Source organism: Dermochelys coriacea, chromosome 1, assembly GCF_009764565.3.
Source record: "Dermochelys coriacea isolate rDerCor1 chromosome 1, rDerCor1.pri.v4, whole genome shotgun sequence".
In the NCBI taxonomy this organism is placed as follows: Eukaryota; Metazoa; Chordata; order Testudines; family Dermochelyidae; genus Dermochelys; species Dermochelys coriacea.
In genome coordinates this window covers 313954774-313967158 of record NC_050068.2, presented here as the reverse complement: position 1 = coordinate 313967158, position 12385 = coordinate 313954774, and the positions used below count along the sequence as shown (strand labels likewise).

Genomic DNA, 12385 nt, shown 5'->3' with positions numbered 1-12385 from the left:
GTAGGCTATTTAAGTTTGAGAGTTAGGCACTAAAAATATTCTGTTTCATTAAACCATCTTGATTCAGCTATGTGGTGCTCAGCACCTCTGTGACCTTATAACTATTTCCCTGCTTCGCACTCCCAACTCTGGTATCTCAGTCATCTTTGAAAAAATGATCTGCAATAGGAGTCCAAATCAATGTTTTCTAGATGTATTTTCTATCTTAGAAGACTGTCTGCTTCCTCTGCTTCCAGATACCACACTCTGGGTATAGATTCCATTCTCTTTCCTCTCTCTTTTTTTTCCCCCCACTTTTAAATTCTTGAACATTTTTTATTGTTATGCTTCAGCTCATAGAAAACCTTAATTTGTTAGAATACATAACACACAAGTGTTGAGCCTGCAAATGCTGCGATCGCTCTACTCACATAATGATATTTGCTTGAAAAATTAAATCTCATAAAAGATACTCAAGAGGGGGTTAATATCAGCAAGCACATCTCAGTCTGTAAAAATCAGCCATAGTAATAATTACCCCTGAGTTCCTTATAATAATAATAGTGTTTTATAAGCATAAACTGATCAATACTAACTGTATCACTATGATGTAAGCAGGTATGATACCTATTTTATAGAACGGTAAATAGAGGGACAAAGTAATTAAGAGCCTTTTTGGAGTTAAATGTGCTCAAAAGTAATGCTTAAGTGGAATGCAGGCCTTGTATTGTTCATCAACCCAGGAATGGATTTCACCCAGGTGTGTAGCCAATTTACCCAGAATGGGTTAGTCCCCTGCACTGATAATTAGAGCTGGGCATATAGTTGATATTTCAGTTTGGCCAGCAAACTGAAAAATCAGGGGAAATATTTGGTTCAGTTCTGAAAACATAGGTGCTGGAACTAGGAGTGCTGGGGCTGCTGCAGCACCCCCGGCCTGAAGTGGTTTCCATTATATACAGGGTTTACAATTTGGTTCAATGGCTCTCAGCGCCTCCACTATAAAAATAGTTCCAGCACCTCTGTCTGAAAATGTTTGGAACGTCAGCAAATCAGAAAGATCAATTCTTAAAAGGTTTGGAACTTGTCAGCCAATCGGAAAAGTCTGTCTTGGTCTTCAGAAAACTGTGTCCATGGTTGTGTCTATTATCACCTTTAATCATGTGGTTAGGGCACCTGCCCGGGATGTGGGAGACCCAGCTTTGAATCCCTACCGTGCAGCAGGGATATACACTCAGATGCCCCCCCTCCCAGATGAGTATCCGATACACCAGACTCTTATAGGCTAGTCTGAGGTGGTTTGCTCTCAGGGTATTTATACACTATATGTGCCTCAGTGGCAATGCTGCAGCTATGATGCCGCAGTGTAAACACTTGCTATGCAATGGAAGAGGGTTTTCCATCGATGTAGTAAATCCACCCCCTCAAGAGCAGGTAGCTAGATAGATGGTAAAATTGTTTTTCCACCTAGCAGTGTCTGTACCAGGGATTAGTTCAGTTTAACAATGTTTCTCAGGGGTGTGAATTTTTCACACTCTAGAGCGATGTAGCTAGGTTGACCTACATTTTAGGTGCAGACCAGGTCTTAGTCTCTCCTGTTGAAGCTGTTCTAATTTACCAATCTACTAGAATTCTTTGAAGGGGGCAACAAGCATGTGGACAACAGGATCCAGTGGATATAGTGTACTTAGATTTTCAGAAAGCCTTTGACAAAGTCCTTCTCCAAAGGCTCTTAAGCAAAGTAAGCTCTCATGGGATAAGAGGGAAGGTCCTCTCATGGATCAGTAACCGGTTAAAAGAAAACAAAGGGTAGGAATAAATGGTCAGTTTTCAGAGTGGAGAGAAGTAAATAGTGGTGTTCCCCAGGGGTCTGTACCAGGACCAGTACTATTCAACATATTCATAAATGATCTGGAAAAAGGGATAAACAACGAGGTGGCTAAATTTGCCGATGATACAAAGCTACTCAAGATGGTTAATTCCAAAGCAGACTGCAAACAGTTACAAAGGGATCTCACAAAACGGGGGTGACTGGACAACTGAAATGAAATGAAATTCATGAATGAAACGCAGATGAAATTCAATGCTGATAAATGCAAAGTCATGCACATTGGAAAACATAATCCCAACTATACATATAAAATGATGGGGTCTAAATTAGCTGTTATCTCTCAAGAAAGATTTTGGAGTCATTGTGGTTACTTCTCTGAAAACATCCACTTAATGTGCAGTGGCAGTCAAAAAAGTGAACAGAATGTTGGGAATCATTAGGAAAGGGATAGAAAGTAAGACAGAAAATATCATACTGCCTCTATATAAATCCATGGTATGCCCACATCTTGAATACTGCGTGCAGTCCTGGTCACCCCATCGCAAAAAGATACATTGGCATTGGAATTGGAACAGGTACAGAACAGGGCAACAAAAATTATTAGGAGTATGGAACAGCTTCCGTAGGAAGAGAGATTAATAAGACTTGGACTTTTCATCTTGGGAAAGAGATGACTAAGGGGGGATATGATAGAGGTCTATGAAATCATGACTGGTGTAGAGAAAGTGAATAAGGAAGTGTTATTTACTCCTTCTCATAACACAAGAACTAGGGGTCACCAAATGAAATTAACAGGCACAGGTTTAAAACAAACAAAAGGAAGTATTTCTTCACACAATGCACAATCAACTTGTGGAACTCTTTGCCATAGAATGTTGTCATGGCCAAGACTATAACAGGATTCAAAAAAGAACTAGATAATTTCATGGAGGATATATCCATCATTGGCTATTAGCCAGGATGGGCAGGGATGGTGTCCCTAGAAATCTCTGTTTGACAGAAACTGGGCATGGGTGACTGGGAATGGATCACTAGGTGGTTACCTGTTCTGTTCATTCCCTCTGGGGCATCTGGCATTGGTCACCATCAGAAGATAGGATACTGGGCTAGATGGACCGTTAGAATGACCCAGTATGGCCGTTCCTATGTTCTTGTATAAACACATTGGCCTAAAGGCAAGAGGGAGAATTACATTATAGCTAGGTTTCAGAGTAGCAGCCGTGTTAGTCTGTATTCACAAAAAGAAAAGGAGTACTTGTGGCACCTTAGAGACTAACAAATTTATTAGAGCATAAGCTTTCGTGAGCTACAGCTCACTTGAAGTGAGCTGTAACTCATTATAGCTAGGTGATTAAGGCACTCACCTGGGAGATAAGAGATGTGGATTCAAATCCCTCCTTTGAATCAGGCAAAGAGAAAATCTGTCCAAATTTACTAATAACAAAGGGCTTGCTCCAATTGCCATTAGCTGCAATTGAAGCTGGATGAGTGTGTGTGTGTGTGTCTAAATAGTTAGAGATACAAAAGACAGAATTTATCATTCAACCTCATTGAACAAAACCATTGTAACTTATTTTTTTCTGAAAAATAGAAGGTAGGAAACTTTATATTCTGTGCCTCTACTTGTGAGAAATCTAGTATACAGCTCTGTACTTGTATGTTTGCTTATTACAGTGGTTAGGGCAGTCACTGAGGTCTGAGAAACCTATGTTCCCTTCTCCTCACCTGGCAGAGGGGTAACCGAACTGGAGCCTCTCACATCCTGGAGAAGTTCCTTAACAACTGGGCTAAAAGTTATAAGGGCAAGGGCACTGGAACACTTTTTATAGTGGGGATACTGAGAGCCACTGAACCAAACTGTAAACCCTGCATATGATGGAAACCACTTCAACCCTATACCTTACTTTTGTACTGCTGCTGGTGGCGGCTCTGCCTTCAGAGCAGAGCTCCTGGCCAGCAGCCACCATTCTCCAGCCACCCAGCTCTGAGGGCAATGCTGCCGCCAGCAGCAGCACAGAAGTAAGGGTGGCAATACCACTGTTGACTGGTTTTAGGATGGCCGGAGACCAGTCAAGAGATTCGTCTCCCTACCCGTATCTATCATTGGGGTTTAAGCTTGTCCCCCCCAAAAAACTAACAAGAGAGTGCAGGAGTAAAACTCAGGTACATTTATTAGACTAACAACAGTTCAACAAGGTAAGTAAACTGGGTATGCTATAAAGGGCTCCCAACACAGGTAAGTAAAGTAAATTGGAAAAGGCGACACTATAACTATACTGACTGTGACCAAAAGGGTTTACTCCCTCCCCAAGATGGGTCCCAGGTAAGGGGTATGGAGGACTCAAAAGGCCTCTACCATATCTTGCAGCTTGTCTGGAGCCTCCTGACGTCATGGCACCCAGGTCCAGGTCCGACAGGTGACTCGGCCGGGTGAGAAGTGGACCTCAGGCAACAGGTAGGTGGTAACTCTGCTTAGTGCTGGTGATTCTTTTTCCTTCTTCCCTGTGGCATCAGGGAAGTAACAGTAATAGGATGAAATTTAATAGTGAGAAGTGTAAGGTTATGCATTTAGGGATTAATAACAAGAATTTTAGTTATAAGTTGGGGACGCATCAATTAGAAGTAACGGAAGAGGAGAAGGACCTTGGAGTATTGGTTGATCATAGGATGACTATGAGCTGCCAATGTGATATGGCTGTGAAAAATGCTAATGCGGTTTTGGGATGCATCAGGAGAGGCATTTCCAGTAGGGATAAGGAGGTTTTAGTACCGTTATACAAGGCACTGATGAGACCTCACCTAGAATACTGTGTGCAGTTCTGGTCTCCCATGTTTAAAAAGGATGAATTCAAACTGGAGCAGGTACAGAGAAGGGCTACTAGGATGATCCGAGGAATGGAAAACTTATCTTATGAAAGGAGACTTAAGGAGCTTGGCTTGTTTAGCCTAACTAGAAGAAGGTTGAGGGGAGATATGATTGCTCTCTATAAATATATCAGAGGGATAAATACAGGAGAGGGAGAGGAATTATTTCAGCTCAGCACCAATGTGGACACAAGAACAAATGGGTATAAACTGGCCACCAGGAAGTTTAGACTTGAAATCTGATGAAGCTTTTTAACCATCAGAGGAGTGAAGTTTTGGAATAGCCTTCCAAGGGAAGCAGTGGGGGCAAAAGATCTATCTGGCTTTAAGATTCTACTCGATAAGTTTATGGAGGAGATGGTATGATGGGATAATGGGATTTTGGTAAGTATTTGATCTTTAAATATTCAGGCTAAATAGGCCAAATCCCCTGAGATGGGATATTAGATGGATGGGATCTGAGTTACCCAGGAAAGAATTTTCTATAGTATCTGGCTGGTGAATCTTGCCCATATGCTCAGGGTTTAGCTGATTGCCATATTTGGGGTCGGGAAGGAATTTTCCTCCAGGGCAGATTGGAGAGGCCCTGGAGGTTTTTCACCTTCCTCTGTAGCATGGGGCATGGTTGACTTGAGGGAGGCTTCTCTGCTCCTTGAAGTCTTTAAATCATGATTTGAGGACTTCAATAGCTCAGACATAGGTGAGGTTTTTCGTAGGAGTGGGTGGGTGAGATTCTGTGGCCTGCACTGTGCAGGAGGTCAGACTAGATGATCAGAATGGTCCCTTCTGACCTTAGTATCTATGAATCTATGAATCATGGGTGTAAGTAAGATCCGGATGAGAGGGTGGCAGCTAGCAGCTCTCCCTTGCGTGCAAGTGTGTTAAATCCTCCCACAACCATAAGGCGCGGTGTTCTGGTTTACGCACCTGAGTGCAGCACTCTGCCACTCAGATGGGCAGCACTCTCCCTTAGATGTGCTAACCCTTATATGCCCTGCTGTTTCTGGGCAAATCACATGCCACATGGTTAGCCGGTTTCCCGCCTTTCGGCAAAAAGGGCAGGTAACTGTCCCTAAGGAGGGGGAAGAAAGGCAGCCAAGATGGATTCCTAGTTGTTCTTGTTAGGAATTCAAGATGGCATGTGGGTATTAACAACTAGAACAGAAATACGAAAATTCTCCCCCTATACCACGACCCCCCCTACCATAGCTTTGTTGACCCCTTTTGGGTCAGGACCCCCAGTTTGAGAAATGCTAGTTTAGCCCACGTAAGCGTGTCCTAGATTTCTAACACACAACATCACTAACAGAAGCTAGCCCAGCACCCCGATTTTCTTATTGTTAGCGAAGGATTAACACCCTCCCCAACACCCAAATCCTCAATGCACAACATATTCAGGATAACAGTGCATGAAGTTTCCAGGGCAGATATTTGTGAACCATTACAGGATAGCAATTGCAGGCTCAGAAGACCCAGCAAGGGTTGGCAGTGCCCTCCAGCTTGCCTGGGGCAGGCCATTACTGCACAAAGCCGAGCAATAAGGAACAACAAAGCCCAGGATGACAGCGTCAGCTGGCCTCATTACAGCTCATTACATTATATAACCCCCCCTCCCCCAGCCCCGATATGCACAGCGCCCAAGACCACCCTGGAACTGAGCCCTGCAGCTCGTTCCCAGCACGTGCACCTGCGTTTCATAAAGGTTTCTTGCTCCTCACTTGAGCCCAAAGGAAACAGAAAGGGGAGGAGGGCGGTCATTAATTCCAGGGCCCATTGCATCGCTGCCTGTGCTGTTGCCCTAAGCCCGCTGAGCTGCCCCCTGGCTCAGCCCTGCTCTTTCATTTCCGTGGCGCCCTGTCGCGCTGCCTCCTTCCCCTTTGCAGCCCTGCCGCTGCCCCCTCCCGGGTGCGCGGCCGCCTCCGGCTCGGTGCGGGCAGGGATCTTCCCCGCGTCACATTCACCCAGAAAGTGGGGCCGGCCCGCTCCCGAGCGCGCCATTGCCAGCCGCTGCCTCCAGATGGCGCCTGTTCACCAGGCCCGGCCGGGCCGGCTCAGCGGGAGCCGGGAAAAGCCCCCGCAGCGCGCCGTGCGGGGAGCCACCCGGCGCGGGGCTTCCAGCGGGGGGGGGCCTGGGGGGGGCCGCGATCCAAGCTAGAGAGCCCCGCCCCTGTGTCCCAGCCAGCACCTTCCTCCCCGTCCCATTGGGGGCCCCTCCCCGCTACCGCTGGTGCTGGAGAAAAGCCCCCCTGCCCTGCGGTGCCTTGGGTACAGACCGAGAGGCGGCCACTCAAGGCATCTGCAAACTTGGATGGGCAACTAAGGGGAGAGCGGCGCCGTTCTGACAGTGGCCTGCGGCCAGCTGCTTGTCAGTTTCCGCCCGCGGGCCACGTGTTCATCGATGGCGCGGTGATTCCTGTTTATTGATCACAGACCAGCACCAGCGCCACCCGCGGCCTCAGGAATGCCCCGCCCAAAGGGTTCCCTCGCGGTGTCTGAGTGACTTAACATCTCTTCCCTGGGCTGGAGCTAGGGTGACCAGACAGCAAATGTGAAAAATTGGGGGGGGAATAGGAGCCTATATAGAAAAAAGACCCCCAAATCGGGACTGTACCTATAAAATCGGGACATATGGTCACCCTAGCTGGAGCTAACAGCCATATTCCTTAGGAGCCCATATGTTTCCCCCGCCTTATCGCCCTCCCTTCCCCCCCCTCCCCGAGCCGTAATTGGCTTTCACTCCAAATCACTTGTTTACCTGAACGTTGTGGTCTCAGGCCGCTGCCCTGGGGAAGGGCGTGTGTGTGTTAACTGCAGTGTGTGCAAAAGGAGGCGAAAACTTGTAAGGGAGGCCTGGTACCCGAATCTGAGCCCTTCATAGCCAGATCCAGGGGGCTTCCTATCGGTGGGGTTGATTTATTCTGCATCCCAGCTTTGATTTTCTTGGCGCTAAACGGCGGGGATTAGCCTGCGAGTTCCCGAGCAGGGAAAGCTCCCTTTGCCCCTGGCCAGGCTGAGTGCCTGATAAGCAGTGGATTAGGAGAAGAGTTAGGCAGACCAATAGCGGCTGCCAGTGGGTGTATTTGTTATTCACATGGAAGAGACTTCGCGTCGTGCTCTGGAATCTCTGCCTCTTTCAGCACCAAGAACAGCTACAAGTGCAGCTCCTCTCGCCCCGGCATGCACTGACATGGGGCTGAGAGCCCCCGAGCCGGCTTCTTTCCACCAGCTTCTGCCGGAGCCAGGGTAAGACTCGGGGGGGGGGGGGGAGCGTGTGTGCGCGGGGAGCCAAAGCCCCCTCTAGGCTAGGAGCGCGGGGGCTGCAGCTATTTGTCCGAGTGTTGGATGCATCAAGTTGGCCCGTTCTTGGAGTTTGGTGATTTGATGTACTGCGAGGGGGAGGGACATAATTGGTGTATCCAAACACAGGCTGGCGCCCGGGGAGAGGAGATCAATGGTCCTTTGCTTAGGTTTATTTCAAATGCCAAGAGGAGGCAACCCAGAGCTCAGCAAAGCAGTTGGGATAAGAGATCAGCACTGAGGTTTGCGCTCCAAGCTGTCCCCAAAAAGTTTTTTTTCCGGGGTGTTTTTGGTGGGCGAGGAGGCTGGTTTTGCTTGGCTGCTCGACTGTGTTCTGCAGCAGCATGGAAATCGCTCTCCTGGCTACCTGTCCCGATCTGAGCTCCTGCCCCTTCAGCTGACGTTACCGGGGAAGATAGCTGAGACGCGGATTGTAGAGAACTACCGAATGCTATTTCCCAACGCTAGGTTAGGGCGGCTTTGATTAATTCCGGGGACTTCTTCCACCGTTTCTCAGCAATACGGATATGCAACTATTTTTGATCGATTGGAGGCTCAAGGTATTTGTATCGGGTTTTTTTTGGTGGGGGGGGGGGGGGGAGAAGGAGAGAGGGAAGTCAACAAATAAGCGTCAATGCAAGTTTTGTCCTAGTTAATATCTTCGGCTAGAAGAGACTAGTATCTGCCTGATTTGTGAGGCTTGAAATAGCCTGGGCTTTTATTATCAATTTCCTCTTAAAACCAGCTCGAATCAAACGGCACGGTAAAAAGACAATGAGCAAAGAACCATCCTAACAAGGACATTTGTAGCCCTGAATTTCAAGATTCCCCCCTTCCTCCTTTAAATGTAGCCTATTATAAACCACAAAGAGGGGCAATTTTCCCTTATAAGCACCCGAGCTTTCCCGCTCCTTATTTGCTTCAGTTTCTGAGCCCTGGGCGGATAAAATCACATTAAGTATTTAACCTGTTTATTCAATGCGTAGTAATAAACATTGGGTGAGTGCAGGAAGCTTCTGCCACAAACTTCGATTCTAGCAGGGTGGGAATACGCAGGGCTGGGACGCGTAGGTAAGGGCACCGAGGATTCCCGTCTTTCTGTTATTTTCAGTAGCTTTTTTCCTTTTTTTTTTAAAGCAGCCTGATCCTGTCCACTTTCCCCAGCGTTAGGTAATTGGAACCCCAGGCACCACCAGAAAGGAGCGGGGCGCAATGTTTGCTAGACGGCAGAAAGCCCCCTTAGCAATACTGAACCCAAATCCATCTGCTCAGCGAAGCAGCGCGAAGATCCCTCGCAGCTTGTTCAAAGCTGGGGAAAATATATAATAGAGCCCCACAAGATACTGGCTGGCTGACACGTGCCGGCTTGTGTCAATGAAACAACCACCAAACTGCGCAAGATATGACAGACCCCCCCTGAGAGCCAGCACGAATGACTTCAATCCGGTTGCAAGGGTTTATTTGGGCGGGGGGATAGATATCTGAGGGGGCACGGTGTGTGTGTGGGGGGGAATCCCTCTGCTCCCTTGATATTTCGCACAATACTCAACCCAAAATAAGGCTGTTAATAGAGAGGAATCTGCACCTCTCCAAAGTAATCTCACCTCTGTTTCGGAAGTGTTAGCTCTCCCACTGGATGATGAGTCTTTTCACAGCATTGTGAATGTGTTTAATGTGAGAGTCATACGTGTTTGCAAGGGCCGCGTGGATAACACATCAACCCCCTCTTCCCCAGTGAAAATCGATTACCGATCCGAATTGCATGCAGACCCGACACCACATTGACATTTGGCGTTGGAAAGCTTCTGGGCTTGGGGGATTCGTTAGAAGAATATTTGTTTTCCCCTCAATAATAATCTAGCCCATTAAAAGGGACCACTTAATTTAAGGAGCAAATGAAATCGTCTGTAGCTGTGCAGAGAGGCTAATGATCACGTATAACCAAATGGCGGAGAGTTTATTTCACGTTAGATTTTTTTTTTTTAATTAACGGTAATGAACCACAGGAGCATTTGGTTCTAATCTGGTCATTTGCATAACTACCTTGCACGCGATTATTTAGGTTCTAAGGAAGATCGGTGGTAGTAAAATAGTTAAAATGCTACAGCTGCTAATGATAATAAAAGAGGCCGGAGTAGTGGGGATAGTTTAGTTTAGAGTGTTAATAGAATTCCTCAATAACAGAAGCAAATTGGTATGGTCGACGTGAGCGTGGGAAGCTAAAAATGGTTTAGTTTAGTGAAAGTAGCGAACAATAGAGGGCTCCCTGCTAAGGAGGCTCACACCCTGGGCAGTGGTTGATTTGTGTGTCGTTTAGCAGGGAAAACTGGTGAAACGCAGTTTATCCTATTCCGCGGCTGAAATGGTTACTGGACCTTTTCATTGTGCAGTAGAGGACCCTTCCAGGTGGAACAAGTCTAAAAGACCGACTTTATGTTTCAGCACGGTGAGGTGCTGGGATGACAAAAGCTACGGAAGTACCCAGTATCACTATTCATATAAAGGCAGCCAGGAAAGAAGAGGGAAAGGAAAGATCTGCCACAAAGAAAGCAAATGAGGATGCTGGATGTTTCAGCTGAGATAGTGGCTGTGCAAAGTAAAGCTGCAGATAGACAGCTTTGACTGCCTCTTGGCACTCACACAGCCAGTAACCCAAGCTTGCAATGACCGTGGCAGGGTTAGGATGGTAATCTTTATGTTGGGATGACATGATTTTTGAATGATTTGGGCAGTCCCTTAGGCACAAGTAGATTTTCCTTTTAATATTAACTTTCCTGTGCCACCTAATTATTTTTCGTGAACGAATATATTTCTCAGAGCTGTTGCGGGGAAAAAAAAATCCTATTCTGCACTTACATTTGAGTTCCCCACTGTCCCTGTTAGGGTGTTCCAGATCCTCGATGAAGCACGGAGTCTTGCTCTAAACTACAGCTACAGCTGGTGGCCAGAGATTTGAACTCTGGAGAAGAAACTCCTCTAGGCTGACCTGGAAAATCTCACTGCTCTTCTTCACCTGTTAGACCAGGGGTGAAAAATCAAGTCTGAAAGGTGTGAATATTGATCGCGTTTGTTCAGTTGTAAGACCAGTCAGGGTCAGAGAGAAGGGCTTACTATGATTTTCCTTTGGAAGATTTATCTATTAGCTTTAAACTTTTATTAGGCCCACACTTGCACAGGATTTGTTTTGACTTTTAAAGATAGCTTGTTTAAAAGATGGAGATTCACAGGGTAGGATGTGAAGGCAGAAGCTCTGGTGGTACTTGAAGTTGCCTTGAAAAGAGTCTGAAATAGACTGATCTGAGACATTTCTCCCATGCCATATAATGAAAAAATAGTTCATGTGGACTGGATGCTGATGGTGACTTGCCTTGTTTTTTTATTGTGTAAAGGGTTCCCTCAGCAGGAAGAAGTGATAAATCCTTACTCATAGGACTGAAGTAAATGGGACTACCATAAATAAGGAGTACTCCTCAGGGGTGCTGGAACAATTTGTGTAGTAGGGGTGCTAAGGATCATTGAGCCAAACTGTAAACCCTGTATATGATGGAAACCACTTTAAGCTGGAGGTGCAGCATTACCTCTAGTTCCAGAACCTAAGGTACTCCTTTAAGTTAGGGTTTTCAGAGTCAGGGCCTAAGACTTCCACAATCCACTTACATTGATAACAAAAAGAATCAATCTGCTTTTATTTGAAATTCAAATTGTTGTGTTCAACTGGCAACACCTTTACGTGATATTCACATATTTTCTCATCACTGATTATAGTGCAGTACAAAAGAAAATATTTCCCAGGAAAATGAGTGTTAGCATAAAAACTAGGAAGATAACAGTCTGTTACTATACAAATCTTATTTTCATATTATAAAGAGGGAAATCAAAAATACTTGCAAGATCCTCTCCCCAAAATTTTGGAATGGAAGGTTTTTATATTTTCATTTCATTTCAGGTTTTCATAAATCTGAACAATTTTGTGGGTTATCACTTGAAAAGAAGATAAATTTGAGCACAAAAAGCCTCTCCTTTTCTCAAAAATATTCTTTTTTTAAAAACAAACTTGATATAACAGTTTTATTCTGATGCAGACCAAATTTCCCATAAAAATAAGCAAAATTCCATATGATATAATGAAAACCTCATCAACTCTTCAAAATGCTGTGAAAAGTGAAATCAGGGAAACGTGAAATGGCCTCAAACATAATTGCCAATATTTTCTAATAGAAAAAAATTGCTCTTTTCACACGGTTCCAGTAGTGTCATGTTTGTTAAACTGTCTAACAGGTCATCGAGATAAAGATCCATGAAACTAGAGCAGTGGTTTTCAAACTGCGGGTTGTGACCCAGAACTGGGTCATGGAATGTAAGGCACTGGGTCGCGGCAGCTCTGGTCAGCACCACCGACCGGGCCATTAAAAG

General features: G+C 45.7%; 1 protein-coding gene across 2 annotated transcripts in view; it reads left to right on the top strand.

Annotated features, from left to right (window-relative positions):
• The first annotated feature begins 7607 nt into the window (after positions 1–7607).
• Positions 7608–12385, top strand: part of GRM8 (glutamate metabotropic receptor 8) — a 481798-nt gene continuing 477020 nt past the window's right edge. The window contains exon 1 of one of the 2 annotated variants that reach the window (XM_038385376.2): positions 7608–7918. The gene's annotated coding sequence lies outside the window, so the exon portion shown is untranslated. Of the gene's footprint in view, positions 7919–8156; positions 8533–12385 lie in introns of those variants that run through there. The other variant, XM_043495863.1, reaches the window with a different exon arrangement.